The 19771-nt window shown below is 41.2% G+C and overlaps 1 protein-coding gene across 4 annotated transcripts in view; it reads right to left on the bottom strand.

Annotated features, from left to right (window-relative positions):
* Positions 1-19771, bottom strand: part of JAM2 (junctional adhesion molecule 2) — a 46399-nt gene that overhangs the window by 26231 nt on the left and 397 nt on the right. The window lies entirely within an intron of this gene.

Here is a 19771-nt window from a genome sequence, read left to right as displayed (position 1 = left end):
GGAAATTACATGAGAGCAGAATCAAAACAAAGATATAAGTACAAAAGAAAAACCAGTCTTGCATTTGTTTTGCCAAGTTCCAAACAACATGTGGTCTAAAGCAAAGTTTAACAAAAGGTTTCTGAGGATACTGTAAATTTAGGAAGTCCAACACCTCAAGAGTAAAGCCAATTCTCTTACTGAAGTCCTTGAAAGAGAATAGGAAACCAGACATCTGTTTGGTGTTAGCATCCTCCAGATGTGATCACTCCAGGGTAAAGCCTCAGCAACACGATTAGGTGATGATGCAAACTTCTCAGTAATGGAACTGTCTACCACAGGCACTCAAATGATGCCCAGAGTTTTGCCATTGTCACATGCATACCTGTTTTGGCTCCCTTTTTGCCATACTTCCTAGCAGAAGTAGCCCACAGACTACATAGTCCATAAAAGAGAAAGGGGAAGAAAAAGATGCCTTTAATTAAATTAAACCTTTGGACAGGATTAATTATGAATTATCAGAAAACTCCCAAACTAGTAGCTCCCATTCTTCTTAGTAGTCCAAGATGTGGCTGCTACAACCCGAAGTCTACCAACCCTGCCTAGAGTGGCATCAGCAAGCTGGACCATGTTAACTGACAGGCACCCAGGGCTCAGACCCACCACTCTTCCCCACTCACACTCCTGTCAGGGTTCGTGTTAGGCAGCCTTCCCCTGTCACTAAAGGACACAAAATGATTCACACTACTACATTCAGTGCTAGAACAAAAACCTGTCTCTTTATTTCCTGACTCCATTATTTATAGGTTCTTGACAATGACCAGGGACTGGATAATTAAGTTACCACCTTGCCAAGCACACTGGTCATGCAAAACATCCATCAAAAGACGTTTCTTAGAAGGAATGTGATAAACAACTATGTTTATAGTTACTTTTCTGAGAAAGTAGCTACAATGATGAAAAACAAGGTCAGAAGGCTTAATTTTCAGGGTGAGATTCCCCTTTGATCTGTGTGGAGTACCCTCGCCCAAAGAGGCAAGTACTTGATTTTAGACAGGCAGGATTAAGGTGAGAAGTATGGCTTTAAGTCCTGGGAAGAGTGGACTCCCCCCCTCTGCCTTGGGGGTTGTGCCCTACAAACCCAGGAAGAGTTACTCCACCCCCAAATACCTTATCAAGTATCAGCCCAAAATGTTCTACCCTTCTTGTGTTGCTGTTTGTCATATTCTGCTGCATTAACTCCTCCTATTCTACCCCTATTGTTTTGTACCCTTGAGACTTCTCCCTTGCTGTATCCCTATCAGACTCAGACCCTAAACCCCACCCTTACTCTACCCCATAAAACCCACCACCCTGCCTCTGTTCTGGGTTCTCTGTCTCTGGTTCATGCTGGGTTAATTCCTGTGTTGGTGATGCCCCAATAAACGGATTCCTGAGTTTAACTAAACAGAGACCAGTCTGGTTGATTTCCCACAATGGTCACTGGTGGCTGCACCCTCCCTGGACATGACCCTGGTGCAACATGAAGCAAAAGATCAGTTCTGCTTGATCAATGCCAACCCTCAGCAGGCATGCTGGAGAGAGACTGGGAGTATTCACAGCCTCTGCTGGAGTCTCCTGAGCTACCCAAAGCCCTTAACCCATCTCTGAAACTGGTGACTGAAGCATCAAAACATAACCTGAAATAACTGGAAAAAATTCAGCTTTATTGTGTGAAGTCAGTGACCTGTCAGTATGGTCAACCATGTCCTGGGCTGCATCCAAAGCCCTCTGGGCACAGGGGAGGGAGAGGATTGTGGCCTTTTGCTTTGCTCTGGTGAGACCCCACCTGCAGAACTGCCTCCAGAAATCCCCCGTGTGCTGGGCTGCATCCAGAGCCCCGTGGGCAGCAGGGCAGGGAGGGGATTCTGCCCCTCTGCCCCTCTCTGCTCAGACCCCACCTGCAGGGCTGCATCCCTTTGGCATCCCCCAGTTTTGGGGTCCCAGCATAAGAAGGACATGGACCTGTTGGAGCCAGTCCAGAGGAGGCCACCAAGTTGATCAGAGGGATGGAATACGTCTGCTATGGAAAGGCTGAGAGAAATGTGATTATTCAGCCTGGAAAAGCCTTATTATTAGGTACTCTCAGTACCTAATGGGGCTACAAGACCTATGGATAGGGACATTTTACACAGGTATGTAGCAACAGGACAAGGAAGAATGTCTCTAAAGTGGAACAGGGCAGGATTAAATTAGATATTGGGAAGAAATTCTTCCCTGTGAGGATGGTGAGGCGCTGGAAAACATCCTCTACATTTTTATTTTTTTTTTACACTTGCCTTTTTGGAACCAACTTTCTGTCTTGTCTAATCCTCCACTCCAGTTGCTCTCCCGAGCAGGGGTATACATTTGAGACTGACACCAAGGTCAGCATCTAGATGGTAGGTCAATTAGGTATATGACACAGACATTAAATGTTTTGCTGGGAAGTCAGAAGACACTCTTCACCTTTTTTAATAAAAGATCTCAATAACAAAAGCAGTCAAATTATTAAACAAATATATCTACAGATACTCAAGTAAGACAAACTCATCAAGTTTTAAGGTCTCCTGCCTCCAGGTCTTTTACTGCAACAAAGCAAAGTGCCACCCTGAAATACTTTATAGGGAGGTTCCTAGGTTTATAGGGAGGTTACTAGTACAAGTACTAGTTTCAGAGGAAAAAGAAACCAAAACCCCAAAGCACACCAAGCAACAACCAAAACCCCCAACCACAACCAACCAAAAGTTAAGCTTAAGTGACAGATTTTAAATGACTGCCCAGTTTGAAATAGCTTTCCTGTACTGCAATATGATGCACTAGTTAATTTTTTGTGTTTTCAGATGATTAGTCCCATTCCAAAATGAAAGGAGTTGAAGTTATTAACTTATCTATAGTGGACATGCTATTTTAAATAGCCTGGAAAAAGGGTTATCTCAGGAAAAAAAAGTTCTGCACCCTTAAGTCTATATATGCAAGAAGAACTAGCTGTCCCTCTCCTCTTTCTCTGTTCACACAGCTTTCTAAAGTTTTGAACAAACTTTAAATATATTTAAATGCTTCTAGAGACATTACTTTATTATTTTCTCAAAAAAGTCAGTGAATTCTCACAACAGCAATTTATGTTATCAAGCCACTGCACTCTTTGACAACTGGGCAAAGCCTTTGTTGAACTGTTTTACCTCCCTTCTCCCCCTTAAAAAAAGCAGATGAGAATCTGGACACAACTGCAACATGAACAGGAAATACGCGTCAATTTACTAATTACATATCCAGAGTTCCAGAGCCTAATACAAAAATTACATTAATTTTAATTAATACATTATTTTGCTTAGATATAGCATAACCTGAAAAACAATCCTTCCCACTCATCTTTACAGAAAGTAGGTTTTAAGCAGCTTCAGTAACTGTCTGAGAAACAGAATGCAGAACAGCATTTTCATTCAGCTAGGAGTTATCTAAACAGGGGAGACAAGTGTTTCTAGAAAGTGACTAAGAGCAGGATTTCTACTTGTAATAAAAGCTGGTGTTGGATGATTTGAGGAACACTAAGTCCCACAGGGACAAGAAGTTCCTGTGGTAAATGCCACAACTACAGATCAGACCAAGCAGGAGATTTTTAGTTATAATGCCAACCTAAGAATAACCAGCACATCCGTCATGGTGTCTTTATTCTTAACTTTCAATTAAAAAAAATAAAAAATCTTGAAAGTAAAAGTAACAAAAGACTAAAGTTTTCAGAGCCAATTATCTAAAGTTATCAGTAGGAGTCCTAAGAATTTAAGGTCATGTTAATGATTCATTTCATTTCAGAGCCCCAAGGACAGTTGGCTCTGGAAACACAAAACCTGAAGTGCTTGTAGAGGAGAAAGTGAAAAGGAAAAAAAAAAAAATCAAGTGGCACAGGGCAAGAAAGCAAGAGATTATTTAGGTCAGCCTTTCTGAAAAACTGAACACAAAAGTAGAACAATTTTAGATAAACTCAACAGACTCCTATGTGCTTTCAGTAGTCTGCAACACTCAAAGAGTACTGCATGAGAGAGGGAAATGCTGAGGAAAAACTGTAATTTAATGTTTTATAATTAATAATCAAAATGTAGTATTTAATTCCCTTCAATGTTTATATAGCTTCCTTCTTTTCTACTCACACAGAAGAGAGGAAGGGCTTGAATGCACAGAATGCACAACTTGCAAAGGTTCAATGTAGCATGGAGTTTATTCCAAGACATCACAGAAAACATATGCTGCTAGCCAAATAAATATTTATAGCTTGCACTTTTACAAGTCTCAAAACACCAGTACTCCTCTTGTCTCCATGGCAATTCAGAGGGAACTTCTGCAAATGGGGGATGGTGGTTTAAACTAGTCAGGCTCTCAAAAAAAGCCTATTTTACAGCTTTCTCCTGGTCCAGCACAGCAATGGTTTCCACAGCAACTCATTGGCAGCTCAAAGACAGCTTGTAAATGCGGTGAGAGCCTATAGCTGTTGCAGCTGTTGCTTATTTTAGGATGCATCAAGATACTGAGGACATGTGTCTAGCGCTTCATGTTTCAAAAGACTATGTGAATAGGCCATTGGTGTAGAAGCCCCTTACCACTGCTGTCCCACCCCCCTCGTATCACACAGTGGAAAGCTGAACAAACAGATTTCCCTTTGCATTTCTAGGGGTAAGAATTCAGCTTGCCTGTGCAAACACCTAGAGAAACTCCATTATTAAATTTGCAAAACAAAGCTTGGTACCCAGTGCAAACCAGTGTGTTTCTCTGGAGTCAATAGTACCAAGACTGATTTACATCAACTGAAAAATCAGTTCTGAAACACAAGAGAGTTGGGAGACCAGAAGAAACAAACAATACCCCACCACTCTCCAAATGAACCCAACGATTCTGGCCCACAATTTGCAATAAAGATCTCTGAAGTCGCCTACAACCTTTAAGTGACTTTTGCTGGAATTGCCAAACAATTTGGAAAGAACAAACACTTCCATGAAGTCACCTCATTTATAAACCTATAAATACACTCATTACTTACCTTGAAATCCTGAAAACAGATTTAGTTTACTTTCAAACTTTATCAACTAGTATTAGTTACAATTCCAATAAAGTGCATATGAAACTGGAGACCTTGCTCATTCAGAGCCAGTGAAGACAGACAAGTTCCCTTACTGTTGGAGCATGTTTCCAGATGCTTAGGAGGAACACCTTGACAGTATAATTTAAAATTGTTCTAAGTAAATACATCGATAAAGTGGGGAGGTGTCACATTCTATAGTTAGTCCTAGTAATTTAAGATGGAACCAAATTTCTTGTGCATCACAAGATCCTATCTGTGATATGTGGGTGAATATATATCTGGGTGAACATATATCTAATATATATCTGTGATATTTGGGTTGAAAAAAACCTTAAAAATCATCCAGTTTCAACCTGTCTGCCATCCTCAGTCCCTCTCAAATGGATCTGCTCAACACTTTTTTTGATTAATCTCAGTATTTCTACAAAACACACTGCAGAGGATGAGTACATACAACACTGTATTAAGTTCTGGCTTCTAAAGGTATAGGAGTAGACAACTAACCAGAATTGTGCACAGCAAACATCTCAAATAGCAGGCAGGACAGCTAATTTGGCGAACTACAGACAAATATCTCATTTGCAGCAAAGTATAATGACCAAAACCAAGTCAGCATCGACACTTTATATCCCACTATGTTCCCCCAATGATGGAGATAAAACATGAAATCCTTTAAATTTTTTAAAAAAATCAGTCTCTCTGAAGCAAAAATTGACCTAGAATATATTTCTACATGCAATGCATATAACTCCTTGAGATGAATTGTTAAAAAGGGCTTTACATATGCTTTTTCTCATTAAAATTTTGCTGACTTTGGGACACACTACTATGACTTGATTCTGTTTAGCATGCCCATTTAAAAAAAAAAAAAAAAAAAAAAAAGAAAGGAAAAAAAGAGAAAAAAAAAGAAAAAGTCCTTCTAGCACTGGTAGGATGCTCTTTAAATATTCAGCAAGAGTCTTGTGCAATGCTTTGTGACTTCAGAATTTCTGAGATGTTTTCAGTAACTGGGGTGGGGGTTTCACTTGTGTAAATATCACTTGAACCATTAATTTTAGGACTGCATCCTATTGAGCAATAGCACGGAACTGAATTTTTAAGCTTTTTGTTCTGCAGACTAAAGACTAGATTTTTTTCTAATATGAACAGGAAATATGATGACCAGTTCTCACAGCTAAAAGAATACGGTGAACCCTTCCTAAGAATCCAAATGCAATGGCCAAATTGCTTGTGATCTTTTACATTACATAAGGTTGCTCAATAATCCCTTCCTGGCAGAAGCAACTAACAGTCATGTCTGATAACCAGTACTTTCAATCAACATTGTACTTTTACAGTATGAATGCATATTTTTAACTTTAATTCCAGAGGCCTTTAATAGATAATTTAGTTGTTTAATGCCAAATTTTATAGAAACATCTTCTGTAGATGTATAGAAACATTTGAACAAGACTGAAGCCACGCTAATTCCATTAAGGCTAACACATGCCAAGAGAAGCTATAGCAAACAGAAGATGCTTTTCACACTCAGAGGAGAAGGTAAAGCTAGGAACAATAGGTCACAGTATAAGAGGTGCCAAGTTTTCCTTAGGGGGAAGAAGAAAATTAAAAAACCCAACTACAAAACACTACAGTCTTCATCACAGTAAAAGCTACACAAGCAGAACAACATACAGCTATTCAGATTAGAAAGCATTACAACAACACTGGAAAGTTACATAGGAAACAGGAATAAACAAACTCTGTGTCTTATCTATTTTGAAATCAAGCATAAATTTTAACTCGGTGATCATCACAGGTTTCCACAGGAAAGATGTTTTAGGAGTCACATCCTCAAGAGTGTTTCCCTGATGAAACACTTTGCAGCTTTACATTGGAAGAAGGGAAAGCTCAGTACATGAGCCAATATCCACAATTCAGTGTTTTGCTTCTTCATGTAATGGGATTTGATGATCTTGTCTGCAGGTACATACATTAAGCTGTTTCACTGTTGCAAAAATTGTCTCAGAACTATTTATTATGACAGCGTATTCCATGATCCTCTGCTCTGTGCCCAAAAATGAGTATTGTGTCTTTAATATCCTGTAATGCAACACCTGGTATGTGGGGGGACCAGGGGGATGAAGAGTTTTGCTCTTCCATAAGCATTTTTAAAAGCTCCCTGCCCAGGTTTTTCATGGCTTTTTCATGGCTCTGGTGTGGGTTTTGCTGGGCTGGTTTGGTTTCCAGCCCAGGCAAAAAGCATTTCCTTTCCTTGGCTCGGAGAAGCTGCAGTTGCAGTCTTTGGGCTGCCTTAAGGCAAACTGAGCAGCTCCTTGTCAGAGACCAGGGACATTGTGCCAGCAGTAGAGCTGCCCCACTCCAACGCAAGTGACAGTGAACCACGTTGAGCTGGGAAGAAAACACACTGAGAGGCTCCAAACCAGCTGCTTTACCTGCCATGATCTGCTGTGCTTTATTGTGTGGAGATGCCAGATGAGCCACTGGGCCTCCATCTGCTGCTGGAACTGCTCTGTGGTTGCAAAGTGAATCTGTGATTAATGTTAAAGGACCAGAAAGGAAAAAAGCATTGATTTGTCTCTATGTAGTGCAAAAACCCATCATGGTATGGGGAAGAGATTTGCTTTCTCAATGGGGAGCCAAAATTTAAGTGGGTTTCTAAAAGGGGCCACTGAGGCACTCAACACTCTGAAGCTGACCTGGAAAACTGATGCTCCTGTATGGATCAACCAGTGGCCCTAAAAGATAAAAAGCTGTGTCCTCAAGAAAAGTAGTGGCTGAAGAACTACAAAAAGACCATATTAAACCCACTGATAGTCCTTGGAACTCACCTGTGTTTGTCATCCACAAGAAAACTTCTGACACCTGGCGATTGTTCCATGATCTTCAGACGATAAATGCAGTAACTGAAAACATGGGCCTGCCCAACCTTTCCATGATCCCAAGAGACTGGCCACTTGTTATTCTTGATCTCAGAGACTGTTTTTTCAGCATTCCACTCCACCCAGATGATGCTCCTTGTTTTGCCTTCTCAGTTCCAAGCACAAACCTACAGGAACCACTTCAAAGGTATCATTGGCTCATATTGCCTCAAGGCATGAAGAACTCGCCCCACTATTTGTTAATATTTTGTAGCCCATGCCTTGTCTCCAGTCCAAAAGCTATTCCTGCAATCAATTACTCTTCATTACATGGATGACTTGCTCATTGCAGCACCAACACAAAAACAAATGGAAGAGACTTGTGAAAGCATTATGACTGAAGTAAAGAAAGCTGGACTGGTTATTTCTGAATCTGAAATACAAGAGACTGCTCCCTGGAAATATTTAGGCTGGAGGCTAAAAGAACAATCCATTAGGCCTCAGAAGATGCAACTCAAAACCAGTGTTTTTACTTTGCATGACTTGCAACAGCTTTTAGGAGAAATTAATTGGGCCAGGCCTGTGTTAGGAATCACTGCTGATGAACTTCTCCACTTTTTGACTCATTAAGAGGAGACAATGACATCAAATCCCCCAGATCTCTTACCCTAGAGCTTACAAAGCTTTAGAGAATATCACTGATGCTCTGCAAAATAGACAGGCACATTGTTATGTTCCAAAGAAACCTTTTTTCCTTGCAGTTTTAGGAGAAACATTAAGACTTTATGGCCTCATTTTTCAGTGGAACCCTTCTCAAAAAGATCCTTTGTTAATAATTGAATGGGTTTTTCTTTCTCACAGGTCACCAAAGACAATCTTCACATTTTATAGAAATAATTTCTCAAATTACCATCAAAGGCAGAGCAAGGCTTCTTTCTATAGCAGGTTGCGAATTTGCAATCATTTATTTACCCATGATTAAAACCTGTTTTGATTGGGCAATGCAAAAATCAGAGGATCTGCTATATGCCTTGCGAGATTTTCCAGGCGTTTGCTCTATTCATTATCCAGTACACAAATTGATTAAAGCTAAATTATGCTACAAAGAAAAACCTCCGATCAGTGAAGAACCTTTAGATGCAATTACTTGTTTCACTGATGGGTCAGAACAAACACACAATTCAGTAATTACGTGGCAAAATAAAAATACTAATGCCTGGAAACAAGATTTTCAGAAAGTTGAAGGCTCTCCTCAAATTGTTGAATTGGCAGCAGTTGTAAGAGCATTTCAGCTTTTTCCAGAACCTTTTAACCTATATGTTGCTAACATTGTTAAGAGAATTGAAGGATCTGTTTTAAAAGATGTGAACAATGAGAAATTGTGTATTTGGCTTACCTGTCTTTATCAAATTTTGTTGCACAGAACTAATCCTTATTTTGTTTCTCACATTAGAGCTCACTCAGGTCTTCCAGGATTTACAGCAGAAGGAAATGAACAAGCACTGGCATCAGCAGGATCGAATGAAGGAGTTGCAGCAGACACTGAAAATCCTGTTTCAGTGCTTGCTGCAACTACTTTCCCTAACATTGCTGAACAAGCCAAACTGAGTCATGCCTTTTTTCACCAAAATGCGCAAGCACTCTAACAAGATTTTCACATTTCTTGGAGCAAGCACAAGCTATCGTACAGGCCTGCCCCGACTGCCAGCTTGTCCAGCCTCTCTGTTCTACAGGAGCCACCAACTCACAAGGGTTGAAGAGCTTGCAAAAATGGCAAACAGATGTTACTAAGTACCCTTCTTTTGGGAAATTAAAAAATATCCATGTCTCTATTGACACATTTTCAAATGCAGTTTTTGCTTCTGTACACACAGGAGAAACAGCAAAGCATGTTTGCAAGCATTTTTCACAAGTATTTTCCTCATTAGGTATCCCTCAAGAAATTAAAACTGATAATGGTCCTTCATAAGTTTCACAAGAATTAGCCACATTTTTAAATAACTGGAATGTTCACCATATATTTGGCATTCCCTACTCTCCCACAAGTCAAGAAATAATAGAAAGAACACATCAAACTTTAAAACTCATTTTAGATCAACAGAAAGGGGGAGAAGCCCAGGCTACACCCCAAAGAAGACTAAATAAAGCTTTGTATGTTTACAATTTTTTGAATAGTTCTGCACAAGAGCCTGATCCCCCCATTTACAGACATTTTTTAAACAACAAAAAAGCAAAACTGAAAGAGCACCTCCCAGTTCTAACTAAAAACTTATAATCAGGACAAATAGGGGGACCATATAACCTTTTAACATGGTGTCCTGGGGTGACTTTGTGATGCTTGTATCCCCAGTCGCTTTGTCTATGCTGCATATTAAGTTCTTCACCTTTAAGACTGGCTCTGAGAGTGAAGGGGAGGAAGAGGTGGGCAGTTTGTGTTGAAGAAAAACATCCTGCTCCTGGACTGTGGTGTCTGCAGCACGGAAAGAGAGCAGGATAGAGCTTCTCTTTTACAGTTAGTTAGTTTTTAGCTAGCTGAGGCAGAGAAGTTCCCTGGACTTTTTTTTTCCTTTTTTCTTGAATCTGTTCAAACCTGCTCTGGACTGAAAACACCCAGACAAACCACAGGGACTCACACCTGTGGCCCACCGGGGCCTTTCCTCGTCACTTTCTGGCACCAGAGGGACTGGTAAGAACCTGAGTGAGCTGAGCTACACCACATGAAAAAGATCTTTTTCCTGGATTTTCCACCTCATCGAACAGCGAGAAGTTTTATTGTTTAATATTATTAAATTCCATTCAATTCAACTATTCAATTTCTGTTGTAGTTGACAACTTGAAATATATATTTTCCCCTCTTTTAGTTGTGATTTCCCCCCCAGCTTCTCTTTCTCCTAATTGTTTACCTGGCGTCAAGTTACCATGGTTACTGAAGCTTTTCTCCGCAGCCCCACGGCGAGAGGCCGGATAGAGTAAAGAGAGGACCCCGCTGGCATTTCCAGCTGCTTGAAGTTTCTTTAGCCCAGGAGACCCTTCTTTCCAACACGGAAGTTTGTAACTTCATTTTTCCTGTCTCAGAATGCCTCTGAGCTATGGAAGCTGAGAGGATATGCTCACCTTGCCTTCCCTTTCTTTCCCCCGTGTTGCCAGGAAACCAAGCCCCCCCTCTCTCCCCCTCTGGTCCTCTGTGGAGAATACTCCTACACCTTTGTGGGCATTTGAAGAAGTTGGTGTCTTTTATTTCTTATCTTAGTGTGTGTAACCTTGATTTGTAGAAAGTCTGTAAGATGTACTGAGAAAAATAATTGGTTCTCTCTCTGATGTTCCCTCCCTCCGAGAAACCCTGTTAAAAGAGACCCCCCAGACCCCAAATCCTTGGTCTCTCGTCCTTTGGATTCCCCTTCACAGAAATAAACTGTGAAATGCAAACCGGAGAGAGAGTCCCCCCCTGATTCCTTTACTCGCTCTAGAGACTTGGATTCTTGATGAAAATCAGTGAATCCCACAAACATATGCTGGCTTGAAACCCAAGTGAAGAGAAACCTCATCACTGAGCTAGCCTTGAGAAGATCGAGTCAAATTTCTGTTAAATAAACAGTTTTTTCCACTTCTCTCCCAAGAAAATCTCTTTTCCCGAACCAGTTGAGGGGAGGGGCTGCTTGAATTTGCTTTTCTGGAGGAACCCCATTTAAAAGTTCTCTCCAAAATTTGCCCTAACCAGGACAAATACAGTTCTTGGTGCCCAACATGGGGCTTAAGAAAATAGAAAAAAACTGTACTGATTACTAATTGTATTTTGGTTGTACTCACTCTGTATTGGGATAAAGCAGTCAGTAGCCATGTTGTTTGAATGCATAATGTCTCTCAGGGTGGAGGCCTTCATGTGGTTCTGGTCCCTAGACTTTTCTGACGTTTTAATACCTTTCTGGCCCCTAAGTTTATTTTCTTTCCCAGAGATAGCTCCAGTATTGTCCCCAACACGTAGCTTTTACAGTAGAAAAGCACGGATTAAAATAGCTATGTGCTGGGCTTGGCCATAAAGATTTATAGGAAGTTCATAAAGGTACTGAAGTTTGTGCCAGGTATGTTTGGCTTATGGTTTCTTTGTCCGACCCTGCCTCTGAGTCCCAGTGGCATGTTTTGGGGGTTTATTGGTAACTGCACCCAGTTTGTCAGAGGTGGAGCAGGGGATGAAGCTTTTCATCTTTTCCTTCTCCTTTGAATCTGTTATGTCCCTTCTTGAAAATATTCAGTTTCCCTTGAGTGTTAAAGATATATATATATATATATATATATATATATATATATATATATATATGTATCAAACAAGGCAGACAACAACAAGAGCAGCAACAAACAGAAAAGAAAACCCCAGAGACCCAATAACAGTCCTCTCTAGTCCATCAAGCAACCTCCCCTTTGGTGTAGTTATGGTCGTAGCCAGCAGGGGTGCTGCTGGCCCCTGGCCGGGCAGGTGCGATGAGTCCCCCACGGCTGCAGGGGGCACTGTAGCGTGAGCTCAGCTGCCTCACCACTTGGAAATGGCGGCTCAGCCAGCAGGAGAGACAGAAATGGGGCTCCCTGGCCAGTCCCAGTGCCCCTACCGATGGCAAAATGGAGTATACCAGAAACCTCGGAGCAGAAGGCTGGAACAGCTGAGGTGAACACAACCAGGGTGACAAAACAAGGTGTAGCAAAAACTGGAGCTGCAGCATGTCTGGGTGGGCATGGGCTGTCAGGTTAAAGACCTGAAAGCGAAAATACTGAAGCAGCAGCAGAAGACAGTGGGGCTGCAGAATGGCAGCTGGGAGATGCTCCCTCTACAGTGGGCTGGAGTCCCCAGTTTTCTCCTAACGCACACAAGCAGATGGTGAGGTTGGCTGTTGATAAGGTAGAAGTACAATGGCTGCTCTTAGGAGCAAAGGCTCACCCACAGCAGGAGAAGCAGTGAAGGACAGAACTCTGTGGAGGCAGTGAATTCTCCCTGCCGCAGCACGAGCCCAACTATTCTCCCCTGATCCCGAGAGCGAGCAAGGAGCTGAGCCCAGCTCCAGTGCCCCGCTCCCCCACCAGCCAAAACCTCACACAAAACCTCTCTGCACCTTCCAAGAGAAAGCCACCCAGCCAAGAGGGTGGCCAACTGTACCCTTCCCCATCCTCCTCCTCTCAGCTACATCTTTTGTATCAAGTATCATCATTATCATCTCTTAATCAGCAAATGGAAGAAAATTCCTTGAGAGAAAGAAAAAAAAAAAAAAGTAAAAATCATAACGTCCAACATTTTTTTTACTCATTTTTGCCGTCTACTAGAAGGCTTCATTTATGAGCCAAGGCCTCCAGAGACAAGTACTATCTATACATTCTAGTGGCAAACTGCTGTCTGACTCACATAATAGGCTAGTTTTCTGCATATATTTTCCTCATATTTTTACAAGTATGCCAAACACAAACGCTTGTCCAACTCTAACAAACATACACAAGTCCTTAGCATAACAGCCCCACGACTGTCTTGCAGTTCATACTGGGGGCTTTCTACAGGCTGAGATACAATCATTTTGGTTTGTACATTATATTAATTTGAGCAAATGTAATTGCTCAGGAATTTTCCATCATTACCTCCAAGTAATATATCAGAAGTTTGTGAGCAACAAATACATATATATATTAACAAATTTTGTTAAAATTATGTAGTATCGAAACAACCCCATAATACATCGTTTTTCCATCCAGACAATAGTATGTTTTGTTCCCCTTCCAGTGCTCCAGTGGTTTGGATGGGGTCAAAAGCATATTCAATCCTTAAGATGTTAATCCACCTAAGAGCTATGAAATATATCTATAGAAACTTCATACTTGTAGGACCCATTCTTTCCAGCTCAAATCTGACCATTTCCTACCTCTTTAAACAATCAGAATTAAATTTTTCCACCTGTACCTGAAAACTGCTAAGTTTTGAACTTCTAAGAAGCAATCATTCAGAAAGGTTCATTACCAGTTGGTTTTTTATTTTTCCTGTTTTCCCCTGCAAATAATCTTTGGGAGAAATTGGATGCCTGCTTTAATTTTCATTAACCAGAAAAGCTTACACACTTACTAGTGGTTCAACAACTATGGCTGTTATAGGACTTGTCTTGTACAGAAATAGCCATTTTCCCCTTCTTTCTCCAAAAGCTCCTTCACTTCCCACTGTGTTAGAAACCAACAAGTGAATAGGACCAAATGTTCGGCTACCAAGCTTGCTTGCTGCCTGGTTTAATAAATTTTATGTAAGCACTTGAGTGCTTGATGATATATTGTGAGTACAGAGGTGACATAACTAATTGGAGTCCTCCAGGAAAAAAAGTGACTTTGGAAATACAGGTGAGCACAAGCACTGGCAATCATCCAAATGCTTCTCCAGCCTCATCTGCTGTCTCATTCTTTGAAATTCATATTCCATTCTCTAAAAAGCCCTAGCATTTAGATGAAGGAAACAAATAATTTGTCTTGATTACAAGGCACCATAATATTTGCTTTAAGCTTCCTGAAGTGTAATTACAGCACAATCACAGTGCTTTGAGGAAGACAGGCTTTTCTTCAGAAATGTTTAACTAAAACTGATGGTTCTTTCAAAAGTACTGGGGATGGGAGAAGACATGCCAGAAAGTAAAACTGTAACAAACTTAACTTAACAAAAGTGAAGTGGGAGCGGCGGGACAGAGGGTCAGCTAACCAGAATAGAATTAATGACCTGAAAAAAATAAACAGCTTCCACATAACATTTCCTTCAGTTTCCATTGAAGTGCTCACCCCATGGTACTGAACTAGACACTGAACTAGACAATAAAAACTTGTAAACCATCTCTTTTCCCACATCTATGCAATACTGCCACAAAGTTATCATGGAGGAGAAAAGAAACAAAACAGCAAAACAAGAAAAAACAGCAGTAAGACAGGTCATTGTACACATCCACAAGGACACAATTTTATGCAAATTTTGTTTTGTTTGATAAAGTTATATAACTTCAAGTGAACTCCAAGGGAGTTTAGCCATTCCATATGGCCCTGGCAAGCAGTCTGCAAGGACAAATCCAAATGTCTACCTTGTACTTCAATTGCTTTAATATACAAGACATTTATATTGCAATGTGGACATTTCTGGCTGTGCACACATTTCTAAATAACCTTCCTTTACATAAGCATTTGCACTGGAGTCACCTCTAGTATTTCTAAGGGAAAGTACGACACTAAGCCTTACTTTAAGAAAAGTGTTCCTGAAAGGGCTCACCATATGCAGGGAGCAAGTGTCTTCAGAAGTGCTCCAACACAAAGATTACATTTTGAGTATTGATGCATTCTAAGTAGACCACACCAGATGGAAACTTTTACATCCTAACTGCAGAACTATATTACTAGTTGTTCCTGGCTCTCTAAAAGAACCACCAACCCTAATCTACTCCCCCTCAAACAAAGGAAGCTTGCTTACTGCTACTGACAAAGGTTCACATGCATGTCACTATCTTCAGTTAAGAAATACTACTATTATTTACTCATGTGAATTTATGAGAAAACTGAATATTCTTAATATCAGATGTACAAGAAGATTCTCCCATACTTCACAAGAGGACTTCTCCCTAGTGACCACCAGCACTTGAGAAGAAACTAAAGCAACTGGGGCACCCTCGGAGGAAGGGTAAGTGCCTGCTGTAATGTGTTTAGTTCACTTCTTTAAAAACAGGTCTGCACACACCCCAAATAACATTTGGAGCCAGTGAACACAGACAAGTTTGGTAGCTCTAGGTCATGAAAGATGAAACCAGGTGTTCTGTTAAATCAACCAACTGAAAATATGATGTCAAAATTCAACTACTTCTACTTCAACTACTTCAAATAATTTGCACTGGCATCAGCCAGTTTCTGAAGCAGAATCTGGCAGCTACCAAAACAAGCTGCTGCAGGAATTACAGGTGCAACACAGGAAATAACCGCATAAATATCTTTGTGTAATTCAGTTAAATAGCCAATGGGAAGACCTCATCCAGGCTCAATTATATCTGCTAATCACAGTGGTAGTTTTAACTCTCATTGTTAATGCCAGATGCCCTATGATATTCACAATTACCAGAAGTATGTGTCCTACAACATGAACAAAGAATTGCTGCAACTTTAAAGCTGAGGACCTCAGAGGCCAAGCAAAAACAAAAGCAAGTCCTCCTCATGCATACATCCACCTTAAAAAAGAAACAAGGAATTGCAACTGTCTTGATGTAACATTTTCCAGGCATGTTTCTTTTCTCCTGTACACACTGAGGGAAGACAGCCACCCTCATTTTCTCTTCTGCACATCCTACAGTAGTCTGTGGGGCCAGTAACCTAGAAGAATGATACCATGGGGCCAGCCAAGGAAGAGCTCTCTCTGCCTCCTCTCTGCTGGAGAGAGACAGGAGGGAGATAGAACAGCAACACTTCTGGCTGAGCCCTCTCAGGAATACAGAGCTCTTTTCTAAGCAGCATGCCCAAGTTTAAGGAAAACAGCATGACTTGCTGAAATGCAGCAAAAGCCATGATTTTTGAGAGACATGCCAGTAACTCACAGCCAGTTTCTTTTGAGCCCTGAGGATCTAAGCAAGAGGGTGAAATTGTAAAGCTTATTAAATAAGCTAGAGAGAAGCATGTAGCCCTTTTAAAGACACAAATAATCTTTTCCACCATGTAAATTTGTATCAGTTTTAGAAGCATCTGGATATCTTCTGCAGTCTCACCAAAGCCATACATGAAAAATGTTAGGCTGAACACTAGAAACAAATATTGGGTTTTTGTACTTAGTTTTCATTTGGTTGTTTATATATTAGCAGTTTATTCTCTTCCTACAACTTCTGTTGTAGTGTCTAAGAGTCTGCATGCTTATAAACCTTGAGCAGCCTGTAGCAAAGAAACACTGCTTCTCACCTAAACCAGCAAGAGAATGGTTCAATTGATGCCTCTTTCCCCACTCCTCCTCCAAAACCAGGCTGTCTACTTTACAGCATTATGCTGAACAGATATTACTAGAGTAATACAGACTCTTACAAATTTAAGAATTCCTATCTCACCTAAATATGGCCTAATTTAGAAACCAGTTCCTACTAAGACAATCCAGCAAACAAAGAGGATTCAACAGAAGACTGAGGGTTGACAATAGTCTTAATTTTGAATACATCAGTTGTGTTTCACATAGAGACAAGAAAGCATCATTTAAACATTTCCACTGTCAATTCCTACAGCAGTGCAGTCATACTCTATGATTTCTTGTCAGGGTTGGGGGGAAGAAACAAAAGGGTTCTTTGATCTAGAATCTCCGTATCTGAGTGAAAGATTTCTAAGGAATAGGAATGTGCTTTTCTTAAGCCAAAATAAAGAAATAAACAAAATATCACCTTGTCTGCTGCTCAAACTACCCCAGTGAGCTCCATCAAATATTTAGGTAAGACTACTATTTATTGCCTCTGCATTGTCCTCACACACACACATTGTACTGCATTTGCTACCAGCATCACCAGCTGAAGTCTAATTTCAATGTGCACTAATATTAAGAAAAACCACACCTAGATGCTTCACAGAAAGGCCACTTGGTCAGGACATACTATCTCTTCCCATGAAGCCATGATGGTTAATAACAATAATTTCTGTACATATTTTCTTGCCAACAAAGCTCACAAGTCACAAGGTGCTGTGGCACCTTTCAGATGTCAGTTCCAGAAGCTCGTGCTGAGAGAGAAATTGATTAAAGACCCCCAGCACCCTCACTTACCCTTAAATTAAAGGTGAAGGGAATATTAACTCACAGAAACTACAATTTCTGCAGGTCATGGATATTTCTTAGCAAGTTTTCAATGTAAGGCAATCCAAACCTCATCTACCTTGGCCACGCTGATGCCCTGTGACCAACTTACACAGCTTTTAATTTCTGCAGCTCAACTACCAAGAAAGTTCTCTACACCTGCTCCTCAATATAACCACAGAACTGCAGAATCATTTAGTCTGGAAAAGACCTCTAAGGTCATTGAGTCCAACCTTCACAAGTAGACCAGGGCACTGAGTGCCATGTCCAGTTGTCTCTTGAACACTTCCAGGGATTGTGACTCTACCACCTCCCTGAGAGCCCATCCCAGTGATGGTTTGCAACCTTTTCCACATTCTTCCTGATGTCCAACCTGAACCTCCCCCGACTCAGCCTGAAGCTGTGTCCTCTTGCCATGTTGCTGGTTGCCTCGGAGAAGAGGCTGACCTCTATGCTGCTTGTGAGGCATCAACCACTGCTTCCTTTTCCTCACCAATTTCTGCCCATTTCCCACCATCTCCAGAGGATGTGGGTCCCACAGAAGAGAGTGCTCAGCCCATATGTCTGACTTGGACACCAGAATTACTCAGACTTACTGTTCATGTGAACACACTCCAGCCACAGGAGCAGCAGCAGACTTCTGACTGCCTGAATTTCTGCCTGGGTTTCCTCTGGCTCCCACAAATAATAGGCACCCATGCACCTACAGTCACTCTCTTCATGAAGTGACTTCTTATCAGCACCTTGCTTGTAAATTTCCTTTCCACCTAGTGTTTCTTTGGAATTGGGATAGGAAGAGAAAAAAAGCCCATCGAGAAGAAACCTCCAAGTCTGATAACAATGTAGGCACCAGACTTGGATGCACTGTATTGCACCCTCTATCATTTCCTTAGCAGGCAAAGCCAGCACTGCCAACAGACAACTAACCAGAAGGCTGAGCAGCCTGAACACACTGAAACCTGTCACCAAAAAAGACCACAGCAGTTTCACCTGCTCAGATATATCATGCAATGAAGAAGAAATTAAGATAAAAAAATGAACTTGTTTATTATTTTTAGTTACTGTGTGAAAGAGAATTTCTGCATTAGCTGTTCATAAGGTCTTGTAGGAGAAAAAAGAGAGGAAAAGAAAAATTTCCAAGGCAATGACCTATCAGACATGCATAACCAAGTCCCTCCACTGCAAAACTCTGGGGAAAAAAAAATGAAATAAGGAGTTCACAGACACAGAGCCTTCTGATAGGTAATGTTCTATTAAAAGGAATTAAATGTAAACCTCAAAATATACCCAGCATCAGTACCATGGATGTTACATGTCTACAGTGGATTGAGAATCCATTCTGGGCTGGTCCTAGGTGGTCATTTCATTGCAAGACTGTGCTACATAAGTCTTTTCAAAACACTGTTTTCATGTACAGCCCTTTCCCAAAAACATCAGTAAGACACAAAAGACATAGAACAGGATCACTGTAAGATGTGACCTGAAATTGACAGCCTTATCACGACTGGCACTACTAACGCCGTGTTAATTCAGTGGTTCTCTGCAGGTACATGGCCCCACAATCTTCTTTTTCCTATTATTTATACGTGCTTTCTCACTGGGGAATCTTCGTCCAACTTATTATAACCCCTCCTTTTTGATTTAAGGAGTTAGGACCATAAAAATACTGGAAACTCAAGTCTGTTCCGAAGATGCAGTATCCAGTGCTGGCAACAGAAAACGCACTCCCGCCCCTTGTTCATTCACTTCTAGTAAAGGCTTACAGGAAAGGCTATAGGAAAAACTGTGCAGCCCGCATCTTAAAGTTTGCGCGGCGGCAGACGGCCGCTGACTTGAATTCAAGCAGGCCGGCCTTAAACAGGTTACATCTGGGCGAAAACAAGAGACAGACACATGGAAGGAATCAGCGCACAGGGCTCCGGCTGTCCCTGGCGAGGGGACGCGCTCGTTCCCGTTCCGCTCCTGGAGACGCGACTTGGCTCCTCTGGCTGCGGGCTGAGGGAGGGGAAGCGACACCTCCAGGAGCCATCCCCCTCACACACA

The sequence above is a fragment of the Cyanistes caeruleus genome, chromosome 3 (genome assembly GCF_971803275.1).
Source record: "Cyanistes caeruleus chromosome 3, bCyaCae1.hap1.1, whole genome shotgun sequence".
In the NCBI taxonomy this organism is placed as follows: domain Eukaryota; kingdom Metazoa; phylum Chordata; class Aves; order Passeriformes; family Paridae; genus Cyanistes; species Cyanistes caeruleus.
This window is presented reverse-complemented; position numbering and strand designations above follow the sequence as displayed.